Source organism: Spermophilus citellus (genome assembly GCF_964194105.1).
Source record: "Spermophilus citellus genome assembly, chromosome: 3".
In the NCBI taxonomy this organism is placed as follows: domain Eukaryota; kingdom Metazoa; phylum Chordata; class Mammalia; order Rodentia; family Sciuridae; genus Spermophilus; species Spermophilus citellus.
Genome location: NC_138184.1, coordinates 92,960,872 through 92,983,247, shown reverse-complemented (window position 1 = coordinate 92,983,247; position 22,376 = coordinate 92,960,872).

Sequence of the window (22,376 nt, the reverse complement as noted above, 5' to 3'; positions counted from 1 at the left end):
CTGTCCTACCTTGTTCTTGTTCTCTTAACCTTTTTTCTTTCCTAAAGCCTTGTTTAGCCCTAGTAGTGGACACGTTAGGATTGATGTTATTTGTTAATGTCAATCCTAATTGATCTAGGACATCTCGTCCCCATAAATTTATGGGAAGATGATCCAATACATAGGGCTGTATAGTTCCTTCACATCCTTCGGGATCCCTCCAATCTAATACCGTAGCACTTCTATGGGGATTTGTTGCCACTCCTAGGCCTCGAAGCGTTTGAGTGGCTTGTTGTAATGGCCAATGTTTTGGCCATTCTTGACGAGATATGATGCTGAGGTCAGCACCTGTGTCCAGCAGCCCATTAAAGTCATGTCCTTGAATATTTAATTTTAGCATTGGGCGAGAATCTAAATTTAAAGGCAGTATAGCCCAATCAACACCTGTGGAGCCTAATCCCTTGGAACCTCTTTCTACATTACAACTGGAAAATTTATCATGCAGGCTGGGTATTATTAATAACTGTGCTATTCTATCTCCTGGTGAAATTACTGATATACCTCTTGGAGAACTAGCTATAATTTTTATTTCACCCTCATAATCGGGATCAATTACCCCAGGACTTATCATAAGTCCTTTTAGTGTAGAAGAACTGCGTCCCAATAATAAGCCTACTATTCCCTGGGGAAGAGGTCCTTTTACTCCTGTGGGAATGATTTGAACTCCCATCTCTGGAGTTAGTACTGCTCTGGCAGAGGCGCAGATGTCCAACCCTGTGCTCCCTCTAGTTTGTCTGATGAGGGATTTAATGGATAATGCATCCTGGGCACTACCTTGATGGTGCTGCTGGGTTCCTCCATTGCCCCGTATATTTGTGGTTTTGGGCCCCGGGGCATTGGGCCCTCTAGTCCGTTTTTTGGCAATGCAGCCTGATACCTTTCTCCATGATGTCGTGGGTAAACACTTGGTCCTTGTCCGTTTTTAGATAACGGAATACCCTCTGTGGTGGTTTGAGAATGGCATTCATTAGCCCAATGTTTCCCTCTATGGCATTGTGGGCAAATACCCGGTATTCTATTCCTTTGATACCTAGTTTTGTTAAACCCTCCTCTTATGGGGCAACTCCTTTTAAAATGTCCTGTTTGATTACAATTATAGCATGTTTTTGGCCTGGCATCTAAAGCCTGTTGTACTGCTGCTAAGACTTGCCCTTGTTCATTAATGTCTCTACATAATTTAATATATGTGTTTAAATCTTCATATCTCCATGGTCTAATGACCTCTCTGCAGCAACGATTTGCTTGGTCATAAGCCAGTTGTTTTATAAATGGTATTGCCTGTTCTGTATTTCCAAATATTCTAGAGGCTGTCTGAATAAGCCTATCTACAAATTCAGCGTAAGGTTCATTAGTTCCTTGTATTACCTTAGATAATTGACCTTGTAAATCTCCATGCCCCTGTAAAGTTTTCCATGCCCTAACTGCATCTACAGCAATTTGTGCATATACACCAGGGTCATATTCAATTTGCTGTATTTGACCCTCATAAGGTCCCTTTCCTAATAACATATCTATATTTCTTTGAGGGTAACCGGCTTCTGCATTTTGCCTAGCTGTCTCCATGCAAAATTCCTCATTGGCAACCTTCCATAACAAATATTGTCCTCCAATTAGCACAGATCGACACATGTTAGCCCAATCTGCTGGTGTCATGTCCAAGTTGGTAACAGATTCGACCATGCTTACCGTGACGGGAGCTTGTGGCCCATAGGTTGTTACAGCGTCCTTTAATTGCTTTACTGTTTTGAAATCTAAAGCACAGTGAATTCGTTGCCCTCCTGCCTGCTCAAGTACAGGACATGCTAATCTTTGGGGTCTTGCCTCAGAATTCCGTCCATCAACTACGGGAGTTGAGAGCCGTTCAGCTGTAGATGGAGCTGTTGGTTGAATTATGCCCTCTGGTGATAGAACGGAGTTAGTAGCAACCTCCTGTTGTAATTCTCCACCTGATGGCTGTTTTTCCTCTAAGCTTTCTTTGTTTATATTTTCCTCTGTCTGACTAGCCTGAGAGACCTTCTCTTTTGTTTGACCCAGCGTTTTCTCTACCATAGTTTGGACCTCTAACAATTTACTTAACAGTTTTTCGGTTTGTTTTTTACTAGATTCTAATCTAATATAAAGGTAACGTAACCCAATAAGATAGGATAAAACAAAGCCAAAGCAGAATGAAATAAAAACGGAGCAGAGAATGGTTGTATCAATTTTCTCTTTCTCAGGGCCGAATAACTTCAAACCTTGAGCCAACCATTTTTCCCAGTTCACCTGAGAAAATTCTAGGGCTAGGGAGCTTGAAATAAAAGCAAAATAAATCAAAACAAGAACACATTGTTTTTCGAAATCGTCACCCATTCTGTCACCTTCCCTCAGGGGCGAGCAATTTTACTCACCTCTAAGTTTCAGGCGTTCCCCGTCCGGGCCACCAATTGCCAATGTCTTGGTTGGGCACAGAATCACGAGCCACTCAAGCAGGAACAAAACTTTATTTTTGAAAAATCCGCCAATCCTCCGTACGCGCCGGCAAGCCAAAACCGGTCCACCCATGCGCGCCTACCGGAACCGGGGGACTTGGACCTCCCCCGGAATTCCCTCCTACTATCCTTCCCCAACCAATGGGAACTCTCCAGGAGTCCCGTAACATGAGTCCCGTAGCAGGCCAAGGTGAACAGCAGGAGTCCAATTTCCATATGAATGTAAATCTTAACATAATCATATCATCTCAGTGGCTAGCTGGCGTCACCTTACAACCGAAAGTGCCATGCATCATATTATTTGCTTGTGGCTCCTAGCACTGTTCAAATACTGTCCTTATTAAACTTGGTCCCACTTGGATTGTACCGTGTGCTTCCTGGGGGGACCCCAACCTGTGCACGTGTGAGAGCAATACTAACAACTGCAGCCAACACTCAGTGCCCCCTGAATGCCAGGTCATGCTCTGGGTGTGTCCACATGTGCTGGTCCACCCCACCGTCCACGTGGCCACATGAGATTTGGACAGTCACCATCATTCCCGTTTTGTAGATGAAGAAACAGATGTATACCTGAGTCTCCCTAGGTCACACAGCAAGTGGCAGAGACAGGAGCTGACCCTGTCCAGCTGGCCTGCACCTCACACCCACTTCAGTCTTCATACACTGCTGCCCAACCGTAGGGTTCCAGGTTCTGAAATGAGGAACTGGTGCTGGGCCCTTTGCTCAGGGGAACATTAGCAGTGAGACTTTTTACTCACGTGTGTTTGATTAGTCACCGTTAATGGTGAGAGAGCACATGTGACATCACTAGCTGAGACCCTGGAGCCTGCAGAGTGAGATTTTCAATTAATCTGCAGTGACAGCTTCTGTATCACATCTAATATGCATTGGTTAATGTGTGTTCACTGCAGAAGGCCTGAGTTCTCTGCCCTGGGTGATAGGGAACAGGGTTGATTTAGCTGCAAACCCCCCACACTACAAAACCTCATTTTCACACTAATAGGAACAATAAAGGACTTCACACCTGTGTTTATGTCTAAGCCTTCTAGTATTTTAAAGGCAGGGGAGGACAGAAGTTGTTTTACATAGCACGTTTACTTTTACTTACCTGTGTGTGGTTGCCTGCAGTTCTAAGGGCTTGCAAGGGAAAGACACCAACAATGGAAATAGCCCCTGTCACCTCTCAGGAGTGTTGTTTTATAAACGTGAGTGACCTACAGCACTGTGCAGTGTGGTAGACGGGGAGACAGCTTTACTGGGTTACATGCACACTCGCTTTAGGCTTAGCATCCACTCCTGTATTAAAGGGTTATTCTGGGCAAGGAACCGTCCAACATTATGTGTCCTAACTCCTTCTATCCCTTAAAAACCAAGGTCCTCTTTTCAGCCCCATCTTGCAGACAAGGAAACTGAGGTACACAGGGTTCATTTTGGCTGTCAGCATGTCACTCGGTGAGAACCAGATTGTGTGGCTGAGCTAAATGCTGTCCCAACTTGAAGGCTTTTGTTCTGTGCTTTGGTGTGCTCCTTGATGCATCTGAATGACGTGATGACTTTTGGGGCCAGAAGCTGGAGGCTGAATCGTGCTGTGGACATTATGACCTTTGGCATGGAGACCTGCCTGAGTCACCATCTGTGGAATCTGAACACACAGAGAACCGAGCAGGAGCAGAGTGCTCATGAGCTGTCCAGAGATGTTCAAGATTGCTGGGCCCCGAGCTCTCCAAGGGCTGGATCACCCCGGCAGGCTCCACTCTGTAAGAATCCTCATGCTCACCAGTGGAGTCCTTTTCCTGGAGACCATGTCCCTACTTGAAAGAATGATCAAGGCTTGCCATCGGAGAAAATGCCCATTTATTGAGGAACAGCTCTGCATATTCATAGAGCCAGGGGCGGTTTGACAGTTATGACAGTTTAATGGTTGAACGGTTTGACAGTTGGCTGGTGTGCTTTCTGATTGGTGGGTAAGGATCATGTGAGCCAGCAGGGCTCACCATTGGATGGCTCTTCTTCCCCAAGAAGAGGAAATTAGTCTTTGGAGCCGGGGCGACTCCCAGCACTACTGGTTACCCCAACTTAGATTCCTGGCAGGGCACTCTGAATCTACCAGGATACAAGACAGGGCTGGCATTGCCATGGAAACACTGCCCAGGCAGGGGAGATGCCTTTCTGTCCTCTAGAGCCTGTCCCTGTGGTCTCTGAAGGTCCCAGGGAGGCTGGTCAGCAGATCCACCCCATCATGACCTGCGGTTTGCTCCAAAGACTCTCGTGTCTTGCTCTTGTGAATAAACCTCGGTAGAATAATCTATCCTGTAGGAAACCAGAGCCTACTGTTCCTATTGCACCCTTCTTCTTCCTCGATGAAGATGAGGATGAGGCACCAGGAGGGGGACATTGACTCTTGAGTGCTTGCTAGGTGCCTGTCACCACTGGTAGTATTGTGAGTAGCTTCTCATTTAACCATATCACAGCCACCAACCTGTTATGAACCATCAGGAATACAGGTGCTGTCATGTGAGCCTTTCATGTTCCCCAAAGCCATGTGCTGGGGGCTCGGGGGCCAGCCTGGAGTGCCATGGGAGCTGGTGGGGTCTTCAGGAGGTGGGGCCCAGTGGGAGGGGCCAGGTCACTGAGGACATGCCCTTGAAAGGCTCTTGGGATCCTGGTCCTTCCTCTTTCTCTTACTGGTCCCCAATCCCTACTAATGAGCAGGCCTCGTCGCCAAGCACTCCCAGCATGAGGTACTGTCAAAGGAAAGCTTTTTCCTTATTAAATTGATTAATCTAGGCATTTTTTCAAAGCTACAGAATACTGATGGCAGATTTAACATATAGAAATAGACGTTTTTGTACTTCTCAACACAACCACTCTTCATATTTGTCACAAAATATTTCAGATTCACTTTTCTGCCCATTATAGGAAGATAGTAATGTGTTGGTGAGATTTTTTTCATATTTCTCTACATATGTATGTATCTATTGAAGTGTTTTTTTTTTTTAATAAAAACAAACCAGGTGCAGTGGTGAGTGCCTGTAATCCTAGCTGCTCTGGAGGCTGAGGCAGGAGGATCACAAGTTCCAAATCAGCCTCAGCAACTTAGCAAGGCCCTAAGCAACTTACAAGATCTTGTCTCAATATAAATATTAAAGAAGGGCTTGGGATGTGGCTTGGTGGTTAAGTCCCTGGGTTCATCCCCATACAGGAAATAAAAAAAGAAAACTTATAGAACATACCCCTCTATGCAGACAGTGTGGCGTTCCACACAGGGGCTTGGGTGGTCCCTGCTGCTCCAAGCAGTACAGACCAAATAGGCACAGCCCCTAAATCACATTATTGTCTTGAAGAATGAACAGCACAGGTGTTGAATTTCAGGTGCCCAGGTTGTGGAGTGGCACACTGTAAGCACCACAGAGTGTTGATTTGCTCTTTTATAAAAACCACTTTTTTTTTTTTTATCTTACACTGTTAACATCACTTTTCAGTTTGTTTGTTTATTGTTACTGGGGCTGGAACCCAGGGTCTCCCGCATGCTGGGCCAGCACCCTACCACTGAGCTACATAGCCATCCCTTTTAAAAATTTAATTTGAAGAAGGGTCTCACTAAGCTGCCCCAGCTGGCTTCAAATTTATGATCCCTCTGCCTCAGTCTCCGGTGTAAACGAGATAATGGAACTTTTCAAGATTAATTTTAATGACGAATAGTATTTCATTAGTTGCTGAAAGCCTAATTTTTGTAAATAATCCACTGCTATAAAATGTTAAATTGCTTCTATTTATGTTCACCATAAAGAGCACTTTCATAAAGCTCTTCTCAGGTAATCTTTGAACATGTTCTTTCAATTTTTTGAAAAGTCAATGTTGGTTCAAAGAGTCCAAGGGCTGCGAAGTCTCCCGTTATCTTCCTGTGTGCTCCTGGAGGGGCAGGCACATGTGTGGATGAGAATGTGATCCTTGATGCTTCGTACAATCACTTTTTTAAAAACTTGATCAAATTGAGAAGCAAAAGTGGCATCTCTTAAACAAGGCTTCATTTTAATATTACATGAGAAAAATGTAAATGAAATGTAGGTCCTAGCCTGAGGAACTGTTCGAGGTAAGCAGCCCAGGGCCTCCTGCCCTGGTGGAACACTGTGGAACACTGGAGCTGGCCCAACTCAGAGGCCTGTTCTGCAGAATATGCCTTCTACACCGCATGGCTCGCTTCCTTCCTGGAATAGGGGCACCCTGCACAGAAGGGACTCCTTGAGGCCAGCCAGCCAGTCTCCATGCCTCCATGGGTCTGTTTCTGGCTCAGCTTCCTCCTCACAGCAGCTTCTTGTTGGACCTCACCCTGCAGGAGGGGTTGGCCCATCCATGATTCATTCTCAGGTTGGGGGGATCCTTGCTCTTCTTGGCCTTTAACATTTGCATATAACTTTATAACCAGTCCGTCATGCTCCTACAAAAGCAACCCAGGGCTTTATTGAGATTGCAAGGTATTTTTAAAATAGCCTTCATGTAACTATTTGAGTTTTTTTTGTTGAAATAATTTGAATCCTAGAAGTGGGATATTCTATTTCTTCTTGGGTCAGTTTTATAAAGTTGGACTTTTCTGGGATGAATTTCTGCATTTCATTTGAATGTTCAAGTTTATTAGCATGAAGTTTCCTACAATACTTTTCTTGTCTTTTTAATGTCTTTCACACGTATAATTGTTTCCTCTTTTTATTTCTAGATTTATTTTTTGCAACTTTTTATTTTTGATTATTCTGACTACATTTTCTTAACTTGATGGTCTTTCCAAGGATGCTATTTTCTATATTGCCGGTTGCCATACAGTTTGCTTTATCTTTTGTTCAATTTTTGCTTCTTCTTGATTACTGTTTTCATATTTGTACTTTCTTTTGGTTTAATTTGCTCTTTGGGAGGAGTATATAAGTTATAGACTTAATGCCCTAATTTATTATAAGAAATCTGCATTTAAAGGTAGAGAACTGCTGTGAATACCCATCTGTCCATTGGTTGCCATTTTTTGCTTTAGTTCTATGAGGATATTATTCAAGTACACACTGGAAGAGTGATTATATCTTCTCAGAGATTTGAAGCTTTCCTGAAGCCTACCTTTATCTCTGCTTGTGCCTTGATCTAGACAAGTGCTCTGCCAAACATTTTCCTAAACAGACCGACTTCTTTTTGGTATTGTTTACATGGTATAATTTTCCCAATCTTTCTCTCTTTCTATTCTAAGTGAGTCCTTTATAATGAGAGCTTTGTTTTGATCCAGAGAGACATTTATTTGTGTCTTTTAATTAGAAGACTCCATCTCCTTCCATGTGATGGAACTTCTCACGCATTCGGCTGTCAAATTACTCTGCTTTTTAACTTTCGACTTGCTTGTTTTATCTTTCCTTTTGTGTTTTGTCAAGCCATACGATGTTTGGTTACATTTTCTTTATAGAATGGGATATCACAAACCATTTCACTCTTCTTTTCAGTGATTAGAGACTGCAATGTGGATATTGAAGTTTAACGCTAAATGTTACTTTTTCAGGAAAAAGCAGAGACTTCAGGACTGTTGAAGGTTATTTATGCACCTTATAGCTTGTGGGGGGGCCTTTGTCATGCGGGGTGTGTGTGTGTGTGTTTGTGTGTGTGTGTGTGTGTGTGTGCATATATTAGACACCTCAAGTGACTGCTTTCATTACTCCTTTTTGTGGCCATTAATCACTCTGTGAACTCACATTTTTGTGCTACTTTTATTTCTTCTTCTCTCTTTTCCCCCAAAGACTTTGGATTATTTCATTTTGGCTGGAGAACTCCCTTTGATATTTCCTTTTGTGTGGATAGTCCTTTTGTCCGGAAAGTCTTTATTTCATTATAATCCTCAAAGAATATTTCTTCTGAGTTATTTTCGGTTATTTTGGCTGAGAAGTAACCTGTCAGCACACACCATTTCCTCTAATTAGAAGATAATAATGAATCAAAAAAGAAAAAGAGAGAGAGAGAGAGAGAGAGAGAGAGAGAGAGAGAGAGAGAGAGAAACAGCTAGACTTTCCTTCTGGGTAGTCACCAAGAATCCTAGCTCTGCCACCATTAGCTGCTGTCTCAAGACTTTAACCCATAACATGAGGATACAGGGCTCTTGTAGTGGTTTTGTGAAGACTGGAAATGTTATTATTTTTAGGTCTAATGACAACTACCAAATAATATAAATATTAGTATAAATGTTAATAAAAATGTTTTCAGTCGATTTCTTTTGTTCAGAAAATAGACTTTGGTACAGCTCCCCCACTTAGGAGTAAATGTAAAATGGTAGATATTTCAAATATACCAAATTTGATATCGAATTAATTAATCAATTAATTTTGCAGTTCTGGGCCCTGCACATGTTTGGCAAGCTCTTTGCCACCGACCCACACCCCAGTCCTCAAGTTGATATTTTAAAAATCGTTCCATTAAATTCTTTTTCTGAATTTATTTATTAAATTGTTAAAGTCAATTAAATAGTAGTTATTTAAGCATTCTGTTAAATTCTCTTCCTGCCAATCCCTTCTCACCTGTCTATCAGTACAGGGTCCTCCTCCCACCCCCTGGAGGGTGAATGGAGGGTGTGGGGACAGGAAGGTCACAGGGAAGGGGACTCTCCATCTGATTCCTCCCTGTCAGACACATTTTTTTCATCAGAGACTCATTAATGCTGCCTGGGAGGCTCCCACGCATCCCCCTTGTTTTCCCTGGGTTTTACAAAGAGATAAGTTTGTCAAGGACACAGTTTGCATATTTTTCTGTTAACAATTAATTACTGTCCCAACATCATATGTGACCCCAATTCTTCCACAATTCTGCTCATCTTATTAGCTGTGTCCCTCAAATGCAGGGTTGCTTACTTTCTTTGCCTAAGGGCTTAATGACAATTAATTCCTCCCTGGGAGCCATACAAAGGAATGGCCATTCTTAATGCCTGTTTTCACATCTCTGAAGCTGAGAAGGAAGTCTAGTGACTAAGAGCACATTGTCTCTGATTAGCTGATTGCTAAGGGATAGGCAGCCACCTCTTCCTGGGTCTTTGTTAGGAAGCACACACACAATGTCTTCTGATCATAAGAGTTCCTATTGTTTTTTTTTTTTTAATTTTTTATTGGTTGTTCACAACATTACAAAGCTCTTGACATATCATATTTCATACATTAGATTGAAGTGGGTTATGAACCCCCAATTTTACCCCAAATGCAGATTGCAGAATCACATCGGTTACACATCCACAATTTTACATAATGTCCTATTAGTAATTGTTGTATTCTGCTACCTTTCCTATCCCCTACTATCCCCCCTCCCCTCCCCTCCCAACTTCTCTCTCTACCCCATCTACTGTAGTTCATTTCTCTCCTTGTTTATTTTCCCATTCCCCTCACAACCTCTTATATGTAATTTTGTATAGCAATGAGGGTCTCCCTCCATTTCCATGCAATTTCCCTTTTCTCTCCCTTTCCCTCCCATCTCATGTCTCTGTTTAAAGTTAATCTTTTCTTCCTGCTCTCCCTCCCTACTCTGTTCATAGTTGCTCTCATTATATCAAAGAAGACATTTGGTATTTGTTTTTTAGGGATTGGCTAGATTCACTAAGCATAATCTGCTCTAGTGCCATCCATTTCCCTGAAAATTCTATGATTTTGTCATTTTTTATTGCTGCATAGTACTCCATTGTGTATAGATGCCACATTTTTTTTTATCCATTCATCTATTGAAGGACATCTGGGTTGGTTCCACAGTCTAACTATTGTGAATTGTGCTGCTATGAACATCGATATTGATCTTCTCAATTGCTCCTTCGATTTCCTTTTAATTAATTTCTTGACTTTTCATCATTTTATTTTTTCTATTTGAGGTCATTATTTTCTTTTAAATTTTTTTCTATATTGCAACTATGATGATTTTTTCCTCTACATATATCTTCCACAACCTCCATGTAATCCTGTTTTCATTGTTGCTTCATGAAAATACAACACAAACCAGAAACTTTCAGGTCCTGAAAACTGATTGATTACATTTTTTTTCTTTAATTCATGAATTCCAAACATATGGAGCTGCAGATTTTCAATTTAATGTTCTCTGAAAAAAGCACTTTGTTTTCTATTGCTTGAGCAGTTTTGATCCTTAAAATGATGTTGCTTTATGTTTCAAAGGAATTCTTTCATGTAAAGATTACTGGCTTCACATCAATGATCATAGCGGCACAATTCACAATAGCTAGACTGTGGAACCAACCCAGATGCCCTTCAATAGATGAATGGATAAAAAAATGTGGCATCTATACACAATGGAGTACTATGCAGCAATAAAAATGACAAAATCATAGAATTTGCAGGGAAATGGATGGCATTAGAGCAGATTATGCTAAGCGAAGCTAGCCAATCCTTAAAAAACAAATGCCAAATGTCTTCTTTGATATAAAGAGAGCAACTAAGAACAGAACAGGGAGGAAGAGCATGAGGAAAAGATTAACATTAAACAAAGATGAGTGGGGGGAGAGAAAGGGAGAAGGGAAAACATATGGAAATGGTAGGAGACCCTCAATGTTACACAAAATTACATAGAAGAGGATGTGAGGGGAAAGGGGGGGAACAAGGGAGAGAATTGAACAACAGCAAATGAGGTAGAGAGGGATGATGGGTGGGGAGGGGAGGGGGGATAGTAGGGGATAGGAAAGGTAGCAGAACACAACAGTCACTAATACTCCATTAGGTAAAAATGTGAGTGTGTAACTGATGTGATTCTGCAATTTGTATTTGGGGTAAAAATGGGAGTTCATAACCCAATTGAGTCAAATGTATGAAAGATGATATATCATGAGCTTTGTAATGTTTTGAACAACCAATACAAAAATTAAAAAAAAAAAGATTACTGGCTTCTATTAAGTCCTTTAGTTTAAACTTGTTCAAACATTGCTTATTCTCACTCATTTTCAGCTGTTTAGTATTCAACTTCCAGGTGAGATGTTAAATCTCCTGACACTTACAAATGATTTGCCAAATTAACATAATAATTTTGACATTTAAATTGTATGTTTGAATTATGTGCTTAGGTACATGCAATTTCAGATGATCACACATTTCATGTAGATGGTTCCTTAAATCATTATCTAATATTCTCTGTATCTCCCCCCATTTTTTTTTTTTTTTTTTTTGGCCTAAAGACCACTGTCTCTCATATTGACTAAAGCTCCACCAGTAGGTGTTATGGTTTGATCTGCTCATGTGCCCAAGCCTTGGATCCTAGGGCAGTAGTGTTCAGAGGCAGGGTTTGGGGTTGAGATTAGATAGTGTCCGTGGGTTAATTCACGGAGGGATTCATAGCTGTTGACATTAGTGGGGAGAGGGTGTTGGGGCCTGGTTAGAGGAAGGAGGCCACTGAAGGCAGGCCCTGGAAGGTTTTTTCTTGTTTCTAGCCACTTCTATCTCTCTCTCTTTCCTGGCTGTCCTAAACTGACAGCTTTTTCTTCACTATGCCCTTCTGCCATGATGTTCTGCCTCATCTTGGGTCCAGACCAGTAGAGCCAACCAACCATGGACTGAAACTTCTGAACTATATCTGAACCACCATAACTCTTTCCTCCTTTAACTTGTTTTTCTCAGGTGTTTTGTCACAGTGATTGAAAACTATCTAACACAGTGTTAGTGGTTATTGTGTATAATTTTGTATTCTTTTCACTTCCTTATTTCATTATTATACTTTTAAGCAACTCTTGAACCATGATTTATTATTTTTTTTAATTTAAATATTACAGCTCTGTAGAATAATTTCAAGTTAATCTGTATCTAAACACATAATCTGAGAATATATAATGCCAAAATTATTACTTCCTGAAATTTAGGTATCATTTGATTTTTAAAACCCCCATATTTGCTATTAAATTACTGTTTTTACTGCTTCATGGTTTTAAAGCTTGTTTAAATTCATTTCCCATATGCCATCTACATGTAGACTTTAGAAAATTCTGCTTAGGATTTGATGTAAGCTCTCGAATGTGAAGATGCTTTTCTGTCATCAATTTCAGATAATGCTTAGATTTCGCTCTTCAAATATTGCCTCTGTTCACTTTTAAAAATTTCTCCTATGAAAACCTGCTTATTTTCTCCTGCATGTGTCCTAACTTCTGTTGAATATTTTCAGTGCTTTGTCTCTCTGTGTTGTGTTCTGGGCAATTTCCTCAGATCCATGTTCCAGCTTATTAATTCTGTCTTCCCCTAAGTGTTTTCTCTTCAAAGGGAAAAATGCATCTTTATCTACATTCCCATAGACACACATCCACTCACAACTGAATTTATAGACACAAGCACACACATACCGACTGCATACATACAAATGGAAAGAAAGAAGTACATTTAAAATACTCTGGCATTTCAAACAATATTTATAAAAATAGTACTGGCCATGGGTTAATTCCCAGGCCTTGCAGTCAGACTGGCTGAGCCTTCCCATAAATGGAGTAGGATTCATACTATTACTAAATTTTACTAAGGGCCAGTTAGGTGCAAGACACCTAATGTGCATCTGCACAGACTGACTTTCCCCTCAGAACAACTCGAAGAGCAACACCCGGGAGAAAACTGAAACACAGGGAGCGTCACTTGACAGGCTCAGGGGGGTGGGGGGTGGCAGAGTGGCAGTGCGAGCCCCGCCCTTCTGGGGTGTAGAGAAGTGTTCCCCAATGAATAGGAGAAACAGGTGCGCTGAGGTGTGATGGCATTCTGCAAATGGGTTTTGGGAAGGGGATGAAGAGGTAAAAAGCTAAGAAGCCTCCAAAAGCCCTTCCTGTGTGGGATCCTCTCTGGGGAAAGACAGAGCATGGCGGGCCTTTGCCGAGGCTGAGGGGCGAGGACACTGATGACCCCCTGTTAGTTCCTTTGGACTTTGGTTCATGCTCTGTTTATCCTAGGAGCCCAAGCCAAATGAAAGAGGAGGTTCACCGTTAAGAAAGAAAGAGGAGAGAAAGACGGGCCAAGGGGGCATTCCTTAGGAGAGCCCTGAAGATGGAAGGGCTGACGGTTCTCTCTGCCGCCAGCCTTACAAAAACCTGTTCCTGCATCTGTAATAAAGCTTCACCTGCAAACTCAAACATGCATCTCATTGCACCCCGAATAGGAAACCAGAGACACACTTAGTCGCTTAGAAACAGGGATGAGTATTTCAGGACCCCCAAAGGACAGGTACAGGGTGCCAACCTCTCACACAGCGGGCGTCCAAGGGGAAACACGTTTCTTTCACACCCGTTCCTGTGCCCTTTCTAAGATTCTGGTGCTGCTGCAAGGTCTGAGGTGCACAGGGGCACACCCCAGCCCCACAGGGACCAGGGTCATCTCAGGTGGGACTCTCCAGCAAAGGTCTTCTGTGAAGTGCACCCAGGGAGAGGCGGGTATTTTCCTTCTATTTGAATCTGTCACCATGTTGGGCCCCTGTGCTGTGACAGTGCCTTGCCAGATGCTTGGTCTTAACAACATGCTTTGCTTATCCTAGGATTCTGGACGTCAGACATCTAAGACGGTCTCATTACAGGCAAGGCGTCCTCAGGACTCTGTCTGCAGAGGCTGCAGGGAGGAGCCGTCTTCTGCACCTTCTGTGGGCGCCAGCTCTGGTGCTCACATCCTCTTCCACACCTTCCATCCTCCCACGCCCTTCGATGACTCTGCCCTTCCTGCCTCCCTCTACCAAGGGCCCAGGAGATGCCCCGGGGCCAGCCAATGCAGGGCGATCTCCCACTTCTCCACCAAGTCACCCCTGAATCAGGCTGCTAAGTCCCTTGGCCACGTAAGGTGGCATAGATTCAAAGGCTCAGGATGTGGGCAGCTTTGGGGACCAGTTTTCTGCTTGTCACGTCGATCCCTATTTCAATGGTGGCACACTGAACTGTTCCTTGATCCTCCCGACTAAGGCATGCACTTCAGGTAGTAATAAATGTACTAATATTGGTTCGTAACCTGTGAACAATGTACTGATCCAAACTGATGTTGGATCTTGCTATCAGAGATCATGGGTATCCCCTACTGGTCGATGTGGGAATTCCGCCCTATCTTTGCAGGAATCCTGTACATTTAACCCACTTGAATCAAACTGTGAAATATGATATATTAAGAACTATGTAATGTTTTGAATGACCAACAATAAAAAAAAATAATAAAACTTCTAAAATGATATTGCTATAAAATTTCCTACTGCTCTTCAAACAGAGAGACCCCACCCACAGGGAGCATGCTGGGGGGAGGCAGCTGAACAATGAGGTCCAGACTGAGCTCTTTATGGGTGCACAACTTTGTGCGAAGCAGAGTCCCCAGAATGACCTGCTTTGTGGCTTCTGTTCAGAATGAGGTCACAGTTCTTGAAAGACACAAGATTGCTCAGGTGGCTGTGTGGTGCCCACAGGGACCCAGCCTGGGGTAGCTGGGCTGGTTCTGGAAGTCCCCAGAGGGGATGCTGCCTCTTCTCGGGAAAGCACAAGTCCCTGGGGTCTTGGCGCTTTTCAGACGAAGTGGTGTGGAGCTCTATTAATGAGCCTCTGCTTCTCGGTGACCTTGCTTTTCTGCCCATGTGCCTCTGTTTCCAGGGACTGCTGTGCTCCAGGAATGACTGCAAGAAGACCAGGAGACATGCTCAGGTGTCTCGGGTGAGGGGAGCAAGCTGGTGTGAGACACGTGTGTGCCTGAGGTACTGTAAGTCCTGCTGTGATCACTTGGTCAGGTGCTACGCCTCAGAGGCACTCAATTATTTCAATGCTCCCAGGCAAATGTTTTCAGGTCTGGAATATTAGTTGACTTGACATTCAACACGGGATGCTATTTTATGGAGGGACGTCCTCTGCTGTGAAGGCGAGAACTCAGGGCAAGCAGCCTGTCTCTGGCCTGCACTCAGCACAGCTGAACACCCCTATTACTAACTAAGTGCTCGCCTTTAAAGTTGTTGAAAGGGAGGAGAACTGCAGCTTCCTGAGTAGGTATTGCAAGGACAGGGACCACCAGATAAGGACAAACTGGCCTTTTTCAATAATTCCAACTTGGGCCATAAATCTTGGAACTGTAACAAGTTATTTCATTTTTTAAAAGAATCTTAATTCTAGTAGATAATTTTTTTCTTAGCTAAGTTAGTCTTCTCTCTTCCCCTTCCTCAATGAAAATTAAGAACTAAGGCCAGAGGATCCTAAGATCTACCTTCATGAAATGATAGGAGACCTCATGGTCTAGATATGAAAATCCTGCTTCAAAACAGTAAGTACTGTTGGTCACACAACCTCTGTGTGCTGGGAGTACCACGTACTTGACAGTGTGTTACTGCTGCTTCTGCCAGCATTTATCTGGTAAGGTAGCCAGTCTGCAAACTGCAGCCATAGTGTCCAATACGGCCCCAGGCCTGTTTTTATAACTCAAGTTTTATTAGAAACAGCCATGTCCATTCATTTACGTTTTATATATACCTGGGTTTTACTATTTTGTTTTGCCAAAAAGACAGAGTTTGGTAGATGTCATTTTGTCTGTGTGGCCTGTAAAGCTGGAAATATTTTAAACCAGACCTTTAACAGAAGAGAGCTTACTGGCCCCTGATCTAGTAGCAGGTTTTACATAACACATAGTGTTCATCTAATCCAACATGGCAAGATGCAAACTATTATTTAAGTGGTTTTGCAGAGGAGGAAATGAAGAATACATGGAACTAATTTGCACAAGATTCAAGAGCCTATAAATAGGAGAGCCAGGGTCCTAATTCAGGTCTCTATACTTGATAGCATATGGTCTTTAAACCAAGCAACCTGCCAATCATCTGTTGCCCGCAGTCCAAATTATTTTTCCAGGGTTGTGCTTCTCTATCAAATGCATGTGCTTACACCTTTCAAAAGAGATCTGAAGTGCTTGCAAAACCAGCTTGCACACACATGGGCAGACAGTAGAACATACATGTTCAGTTACCTGAGCACGATGTGATCTTAAGGCCACCACTGTTATTACTTTTATCTGCATAGCATCTTTCTTAATTTGTTTCCCACGCCTATCCATTTGAGAAACTTCAAAATAAACTTACTAATGCTAGTAAATAATAAGAATCACATGGCCTCCACTGGGCTCCAGTGAGGTACACTTACTAATTTCCTTTTAAAAGTACATTATGTGTTTTCCAACAATTTTAATTTGCACTGTAGCAGGACATTTTTCAACAGAATAAAGCGTTTGGGTGTTCAGAAGTGTCACGAGCAAATTATGTAACTTGCAGTGGTTAAAAACAGGCCTGGACTGAGCTTTAGGGATTTAAATTCTTGCCCTCTTACTTCATGGTTCTGTGTTTTGGAAGACAGTTTCTCAGTGCCTCAATTTCCTCATCTGACAATGGGCACCGTCACATACTGTTCATACAATGCCAGGACACCGTTAGAGCTCTGTGCAGCCTGACTAATATCCGAGGGACACCCACAGCACCTTTACCAGCCGCATTCTGCACCAGCCTCCTCTGGTATCCGAACATCCTACTACAACCATGTTCTTGACGTTGTAGTGAAGGTGCAGATAAACATGAGACCTGGGGTCTGCAGAGCAATTTGATCTTGGGTTTGATGTCCCATGCTGATACACTGTTGGGATCCCCAAGCTTGCGTCTTGTGCATGCACTTTGAGCACCTGCCTTTCCTGAGCATTGTGACTTCATCAGCACATCTGCCTGGTCTCATTTCATACTTTGCTGTTCCTGGCCCTCTGCGGGTTTGTAAGACAAATAACCAATCTTGGACTATTTAGGTGGAAAACCAATTTTTATTTTGCTGCCTGAGCTCTGGAGTTTCCACTGTTTCTACTTCAAAAGTTTCTAAACATTTCCTGGGTAGCTGAGGGCCTGCAGGTTTCCTGCACTCATAACAGGCATTGAGAACCCCACCCCCCAAACTTGGGCAGCTTAAACAGAACATTGGCACAGTTAGCCCTGCGTCTCCAGGAGGCGGGAAGCCTGCACACTGTCATCTTATCAGAGTAGCCCACTCCATCTCCCCTGGAGAACATAGCCAAGATGTTGTCCAGATGTTGTCCATAGCCAAGATGTTGTCATTTCAGCCATGGGGCTTAAGCTGGATTCTTCCTAGACCAACGTATTTCACTCCTGATGCCCAATGATTCACCTAACCACCTTGCCAAGAGTATGATTGTTGCCAAATTACAACATGTGTGGAGATCTGATTAAATCCATTGATCCAATTTTAGTGTGACTGAGTTATTGACATGGATGCGAATTAACTTATTTGTCTGCAGCCAGAGGCCAGTAACAGAATTGAAGAGAGATTATGTCTGGGTAACACTTGGCGTGGACGAAGAGCACATCTAATTCAGAGAGCGGCGCATGGAGAGGCAGTTTCATGGGGCACTAAGGTTGGCAGGAATCCCTGCAGAGCTGACGTTGCCTGTTGTCCTCAGCCCTGTGGACATGCTCTATCAGGGTTACAGGTAGCAACAAAATAAGTAACAAATATGTTACATGAATTTTTCCCATGAGTGACATAGTTTGGAATTCTAGGACAGTAGTATGCTTTATGCTACTGAGTCTAAAACACCTCAACCATGCATAGGTTCAATAGCAAAAGAATGACAAATACAATTATAGATATAAATCTATAAATATAGCAAAATGAGCTGATCACAAAAGACAAATACCATGCTACCCACTTACATGATGGACCCGAACCATCAAATTTGCAGTGATAGAAAGTGGCCTGCTGCTTCAGTAGGGTTGGAATATTAGTTTGAAAAGAAGAGAGTTCGGAGATTCATTGTTCAACAATATGTATGTATTTGATACTCCTTAGTTGTGCGCTTAAGTGTGGTTAAGGCAGTAAATTTCATGTTAGGTGTAATTAACCAAAGGATAAACGTTAAAGATCCACAAAACTTTGTGTTTTGAAACAAATAAAACCAACCCAATATATAAACAAGGAATTGATTCATCAACAGGACTGAACCACTGAAGATTTTTAATAGAATTGTTTCATTCAGGAAATTGGTGGATATTCCAACAAAAGGTAGGGGGCACTGTGCAACACATTCACAAAGGCTACAGGAGCCCCTGAAATTTATGCCTGTGGCATCCAAGTAGCTGGCTCTCAGGAGGAAGCCAGGAAGCCGATGGCAATGCTTCATCCTCACTGCACACCAACGCCTGCACCATTTCTGCACCTGCCACGGGAGATCAAAGCCGTGCCTGCTTTTGCACCTTTCAGATCTAAGCAAGAGAAACTCATGGGAAGACCCTGATTGGAACTCTACTGGCAGGGAGCCAAGACCACCCTGGATACAGTTTTAGAAGCACCGAGGTGTGGCTAATGGAGAAAACAGAACAGAAGGGGTGGGAAGGAAGCAACTGAGAGGGGAATGACATTTCCCTGAAGACAATACACTCTGAAACTCACCCCCATGGTGTATGATGGGCCCCAAGTTAAGTTCTGGGAAACAGAACAGGCTACTCCAACAAGAGGAAGCTGCTTTAATGGGTATCAGAACAATCACAGGAAATGGGGGTTTTTGAGATAGCATGGATGATGCCTGGTCCTATTAGATAGTGACTGGGAAAAGCATCTTCCTCATCCAGCACAGAGTAGAATTCCAGGGCTCCAGCAGGAAACACATACGTCTCTCCCAATTAAAGAAGAGGAAGAGGAAGGAGAAAGATGGAGGGATCATCATTATATTTCCTTTAACAACAGGTTTTTCTCTTCAGGTCTTGCTTTTGGAATCTTAGCTGCAGCTGAGCAGTGCCCACCAGAAATAACCATCCTCAGTGCTGGACTCAGACCCTGATGGGTGCCCCAGCCAGGCCTCCATGGGTCCAGAAGCCTCCAGGATGGGTGGTGGGAGCCCAGAATCAGGCAGGCTTCTGGCATGCGGCTGACCCATGTCCTGCTGGACACTCATGGGCTCCTCTGAACATCTCTGGGTTCTCTGTGCTCTGCTCTCTTCTTCCAAGTTTTGACGTCTGGATCCTAACTGTGCCCAGCTCACCTCTGTCCCCACAACCTGAGGGCCTGCTCGACCTTCTCCCTCCCTGCAGCACAGCTGGGGTGTCCTCCCCTGGCCCAAGCTGAAGGGCTTGGAGTCCGTCCAGTTTGCATCCCTCTGCTCAGGGTCACTCTCTCTGGCTGGCTGACGTCCAGTGCTTTGAAATCATTATTTTCCATCCCCCCCCCCTTTTTGTCTGTAATTGGTAGACAGGTAAGTCTATCCCCTGTCACTCCGTATGGGTTGGACAGGTGCTCCCTGCTCTTTAAGGTAAACTTTAATTGAATAATTTTTAAATAAAAATTCATCTTATAGTTGATATAAAGAAAACTGCACAAATTGTAGGTGTAGGACTCTAATTTTCACGAAGTTAACACATGTGCATAACAACAAAATCAAGAAATATTCCATTGGCATTGCAGAATGTCTCTTTTCAACCCTTCAAGTCAGGACTTCCCCAGAATCAACCAATCTGATGAATTTCAGTGGCCATTTGGATATACTTTTCTGTATATGAAATACTTGCTTCAAAAATTTCCTTCAAAGATTTCTATTACATAACCTCTCCTTTTGTACATTTCTAGTGGTTCTGTGGCTTGCTTTTTCTTATTTGTGTGTGTGTGTGTGTGTGTGTGTGTGTGTTTAAGCAGCTATACTGAGATGTTGTCCAAAATTTTAAAAAATCACATATTATCGAAGGTGTGCAATTGTGAGGTTTTGATGCACATGTTCATTGTGAACTGAACACCGCCATCAAACTAATTACTGCTGTTCTTTAGTAAATAAAACTCTTCAGTTTATTGGGCCAATTCTGTCTTTTCCTATTGAAAGGAAAGTGACCACAACACTCAGAGCAACCAAGAGATCTTTATTGCAGCAGAGAAACAGAGGAGAAAAGAGAGAAAGAGAGAGAGAGAGAGAGAGAGAGAGAGAGAGAGAGAGAGAGACGAAGCTCACACAAGAGAGAGACAGAGAAAGCAAGAGAGAGAGAGAGCAAGAGAGAGAGGCCCGGCAGGAGGGAGTTTTTATAGCCAAAATCTAATGGGGTCTCTGGGTCTGCAAGCTGTCTTGTTGGCACAAGGGGGTTAAGTGTTCGGCCTTGAGTGCCGAGCTGAGTGTTCAGCCTTGAGCAGGGGAGCAAAGCGCTCAGCCTTGAGTGGGGGCTTGGGCGTTTGGGCTTGAAGCAAACGAGTGATAAATAACCAGACAGAGGGTTTGAGTGGCCAGGTCATCCTGCAGTTAACTTTGTTTGGCATGCCCTGTAGACAACTTACTCAGCCTGTCCTTCACCTAACACCTATAAGGCTTCGTTTCCTGTGGACTAATTAAGGAACTTCACCTTACCCCAGGATGTGAAGAAATCCGCCTCTGTTGCTTATATTACTTGACCTCGTGCCTTTGGACATACAGAGGATTCAGAGTTCTGGGTATGCATCTCAGAGAGGTCCCACCTTTTTTTTCTTTTCCACCCCTGGGAACACTCACTGGAGCCACAACAGGGAGAGAGTGATTCTGCCCTGCCTGTACCAGGGTGGCCCTCCTGTCCCACTCCAGGCAGCTGTGAACTGTCAGTTCCTCTTAGCTGTGAGGCTGCTGATTGCAATGTTGAGCTCCTTGGTTTTTCAATGAGCTTTCCTGGCAGGTTCTGCCTCCTCCCTGTGCAGATAAGGCATTATCAAATGCCTCCCACTCCCATGTTAATTTTTCTCTTTTTTGTTCTTCCCTGGCCCTGGGCCTTTAAAGTTTGAGCTACCCCGAGGGCCAAGAGCGGCCACTTAGGTTCCCCTAGCCTCTGGAGGCTGCAGAGAATGCTGGGGGGCTTCAGGGTCTGCTGGGATTCCTGCGGAAGGCCACAGAGGTTGGGGGCTGGCTCAGAGCACTCACACCAGCAAGGGCGTAGTCCAAGCTGTAGAGAGCATCAGGGAGGCCCTCCTTCCCCAAGGCCTCTGCCCACCGCCCCCAGCCCTGTCTCCCTTGACAGCTCCACAGTGCCTTCAAAAAAGCCACTTAAAAATATTTTATCCAGATGTTTTGGGAGATTTAATAAGTTACAATCTTGAAAATTCTACCCAGGAGCAAATTTCTTGTCCGTATTTTTAGGTATGGGATCTCTTGTGGATTATTTATTTATTGGCTCTTGAACTTCTGCTGTTTGGGGCTTAGCTAGACCCAATCAGGAATCCAAGTCTCCTGAGGTAGACAAGGGTCCACACAACTCCCCTCAGCAGAGTTGGAAAGGAAAACCGAATTCACTTGTATCCGAAGGTGGCGCCAAAGTGGGTGACAACATCCAGACCAACACCTCCCCTCCAACACCCACCTGCAGGTGCAGGCAGTGAAAACCCACCCCTGAATTTATTTCCTTCCCCCCAAAAGATCTTTCATTATTATCTAAAAATCAGTCTCTGATCAGCACAAATGATAAACTTGAACCCAGCAGTTGTTCTGGGGACGGCAGAGGTGACACGCTACAAGGATTAGCAATCGGAACATTTCAGATGACGTATCTGAGGTGTCAGTTTGGGAAATGGCCTCTCGGCTCCCAGGGGCTTACCTCTGCCTGCTTCAAGATGGTGCACAGCAACTGAGAGGCACCCACGGTACCCCACAGTGTGTGAACCACGGGCATCAAGAGGCACCTTCTCTGCAGATCTGGCATGTGACGGCCTCTGAGCAGGACAGGGAAACTGTGGCCTGTTCCATGAAGCACGGCTCTGCCCTTGGGGTTGCCCTTACTTGACGCGCTGAATCCTCTGCATCTGCAGATCTAGCACACAGGGCCTGGATCAGGGTCTCTGTGGCAACCCTGTTTCAGTCTTCAGTTGTGTTTGAATTTAGGTGCAGGGGAGAGCCCGAGTGGGCCTTTCCCTCTTCCCCT